The sequence below is a fragment of the Cicer arietinum genome, chromosome 8, assembly GCF_000331145.2.
Source record: "Cicer arietinum cultivar CDC Frontier isolate Library 1 chromosome 8, Cicar.CDCFrontier_v2.0, whole genome shotgun sequence".
Classification (NCBI taxonomy): Eukaryota; Viridiplantae; Streptophyta; class Magnoliopsida; order Fabales; family Fabaceae; genus Cicer; species Cicer arietinum.
Window position 1 is genome coordinate 19864018 of NC_021167.2, and position 3883 is coordinate 19867900.

At 30.3% G+C, this 3883-nt stretch overlaps 1 pseudogene; it reads left to right on the forward strand.

Moving 5' to 3' along the window:
• Positions 1 to 720: 720 nt before the first annotated feature.
• Positions 721 to 2175, forward strand: LOC101512938 (uncharacterized; annotated as a pseudogene).
• The last annotated feature ends 1708 nt before the right edge of the window (positions 2176 to 3883 follow it).

The following is a 3883-nucleotide window of genomic DNA, read 5'->3' on the forward strand; positions in this document are numbered from 1 at the left end:
TTTACAGCGCTTGTGAAAAACGCGCTGTAATAGGTAGTTAAATTCAATGAAAGCGCATGTGTTTTACAGCGCTTGTGAAAAAAGCGCTGTAATAGGTAGTTAAATTCAATGAAAGCGCATGTATTTTACAGCGTTTGTGAACAAAGCGCTGTAATAGGTAGTTAAATTCAATGAAAGCGCATGTATTTTACAGCGCTTGTGAAAAAAACACTGTAATAGGTAGTTAAATTCAATGAAAGCGCATGTATTTTACAGCGCTTGTGAAAAAAGCGTTGTATTAGGTAGTTCAAATATTTGGAAGCGCATGTGTTTACAGCAGCTTGTGAAAAAAGCGCTGTAACTGATACGCGAAAGCGCTTCCTTTTACAGCGTTTTTTTGACAAGCGCTGTAAAAGCCTTATAACGTGATGCGCAAACGTTATATGACCTACTACAGCGCTTGTTTTACAGCGCTTGTCATCAAAAGCGCTGTAAAAAGTTCCGTTATTTTTAAAATATAATTACAACAACGCTTGTGTTTAGCAAGCGCTGTAAAATGGGCGCTGTTAAATGTCATTTTTGGCGTAGTGTTTGTTTTTGCAAAGTCAGTTGGTTCTTTATGTATTCTCTTTCTTCCATTCCCAATTTTCTTCAAATTACACTTTGCTTCTTTCATTTTCTTCACGTTTCAATTCCAATGATGTTAACAATGTTGATGATACTGTTTCCTCGTTCCATCGCATGCTCGGTATGAATCCTACCCCATCCATTGTTCAATTCACTAAGAATTTAGGTTCTCTCGTGAAGATGATGCATTATCCAACTGCTATTTCTCTTTCTGAACATTTGGAATTCAATGGAACTAAGCTTGATATTGTTACTTTTAATATCTTGATTAATTGTTACCGTCGCTTACGTCAAATGAATTTTTCCTTTTCTTTTCTTTATTCGCCAAAATTCTCAAGATGGGATTTCAAGAAGATATTATAACTTTGACTATTCTTATGAAAGGTCTATGTCTTAACAATAAGGTTCAAGAAGCTCTACACTTTCATGATCATGTTATTAAGCAGGGATTTCAGTTGAATCAAGTTAGCTATGGGACCTTGATAAATGGTTTGTGTAAAATGGGGGAAATAAGAGCTGCCCTGCAATTGCTGAGACTAATTGACGGGAAATTTGCCAATGCTGATGTGGTAATGTATAACGCTATAATTGATAGGTTCTGTAAATATAATTCTGTAAACTATGCCTATGAATTGTATGTTGAAATGATTTCAAAGAGGATTTCTCCTACTGTTATCACTTTCAGTGCTCTGGTATATGGATTTTGCAATAAATTAAAAGAAGTATTTGGTTTGTTCTATGAAATGGCAATGAAAAAAATTTACCCAAATGTTTATACTTTTAGTATATTGGTGGATGCCTTATGCAAAGAAGGAAAGGTGAAAGAAGCTTTGAATGTGTTGGCTATAATGATTAAACATGGTGTACATTCAATTGTTGTTACTTATAACACATTCATGAATGATTATTATTTGATTAATGAAGTGAACAAGGCCTTAGATATATTCAGCAGTATGGTCCACAAGGGAGTGGTACCCAACGTTAGGAGCTACAACATCATTATTAATGGACTGTGCAAAAATAAAATGGTGGATGAAGCCATGAACCTCTTTAAAGAAATGCATAATAAGGAGATTGTTCCTAATGCGGTAACTTATGGGACCCTCATTGATGGTTTTTGCAAATCGGACAAAATCTCTATTGCTTGGGAGCTTGTATATGAGATGCATGATATAGGTCAAACAATTGATATAGTGACTTACAATTTTTTATAACATGCTTTATGCAAAGATAATCTTGACAGCGCAATTTCACTGGTTAACGACATTCAAGGCCAAGGTATTCATCTAGATGTGGAATGCACAAGTGGTGTTTCAGGATCTTTTGACTAAAGGCTATCAACTAACTGTCTGGACATATAATATTCTGATAAATGGGTTTTGTAAGGATTGCTTGTTTGATGAAGCACTTGCTTTGTTATCAAGAATGGAAGACAATGGTTGTATTCCTGACATTGTGAGCTATGAAACAATTATTTATGCCCTCTTTGAACAAAATGAGAGAGATAAGGCAGAAAAGCTTCTACGAGAAATGATTTCTAGAGGTCTAATATTGAAAAAGCAATATTAGGTAAGATGCTTTCTTGTTACATAGTATAGGTATGAATGTGATTGTGAATAGGTAAGATACTTAATTTTTTAAATGTCATTTAGGAGTTGTAACACGACAGTGGTGCTGGTTGGTGTGGTCAAGAAGTCCCTGAGGTAAGCAATGAAATTGTTAATTTTATTATCTTATGTAATGGCTCCACTGCCGCACATTAACAAATGCAACTCAGAGTAACACGTAAAATCATACTGTTGGAATATTATAAATATCTTATAATTACTGGTATAATCAATTTGTAGTTTTAGTATATTTTAGATTAATTTTAGGATTAGTTTCTAGATTACTTGGTTATTATCTCTCATAGGTGTTGTATCCCTCCCTATAAATAGGGATTACTTTTAGTCTTTTGTATCAAGTTGGTTAACATGGTGATACTAATTAGCCATAACAATTGAAATGAATAGCAAGATAGATATAAATATTCATAGTATCATTTTTTATTTTTTTTATTTAAACTCTAAAATTCTCATAATTAATTTAATCTGTCTACAAATTTGACTTAATATAATTGTGTTGGCTATGATGATGAGAGGATGTGTACAACCAGATATTGTTACTTATGGTGCTTTACAAGCATTTGATGTGTTTTTATGTTCATTTTGATAATATTAACACTAATTTTTATTTATATAAAATGTAAATTACCAGCAATAAAAAATAAAAAATGTTTGTAGTTACTTTGGTCTATGATTAAAATAAAAATTCAAATTAGTTATTAAACCATCAAAATAGTTTTTAAAAAATACAACTTAATATCAAAATAGTCACTTATTATAATAACGTTAGAGACTATACTGTTATCATTTTGATTAATTAATAACTTAAATTTTTTACTAAATTAAAAATCAAAGTGACAATTGGATGGACTTTTAGAGATTAAATTGATAATTCACCCTTATTTAGAAATGTTGAAGTTCATAAAACTTTCTAAAGTTAAATCCATAATTGGATTGACTAGGAATATATGGCTTTTGCATACTTGGTCAATTTAAAGAAGCAATCGGTATTGAAAACATCAAACCAAATATTTAATTTTTAATATACACATAAAATGGACTATGCAAAGAAGTAAGACTTAAGATTGGGTACAATATCTTTCAGGATCTTTATATTAAAGGCTAAGGCTACAATGTAACAATCATTATATGATCAATGGTCTTTGTTTACAGTTACAAATACAAAGGATGTTAGACTACACAATAAGTTCACTGTCACTTTAGTTTTACAAAAAGCAAAATCAAATTTTGTTTACAAATTTTTCGTAATATTATTTAAATATAAATCTTCAAGCCTTCAACCAGATTAGATTGAAATAAACTGACAAATAACAATATTAAGAAATTGTAAATATGATATGTATTGTATTATAAAATTTATATTTGTGAAAAATATAATACAAAGTATCTCTCTCTCTTTTTTTTTTTCTTCCCTTTCTTCCTTATCTCTACTCTTTTAATATTTTTATCTAATTTTGATTAATTTCATGACATTTTCCAATTTTAACATTTTCTTACCATTGATTTTTTATCATTTAACTAACTTATTTTTACCTTAATTTTTGACCGATTAATGTTTTGTATCAAATAAATGTGATAGTCCTCGGTAGTTGAGTGTTTGATTTTTACATTTGATAAATTAGTTTTTTTAAAGATGATAAATAAATATAAAA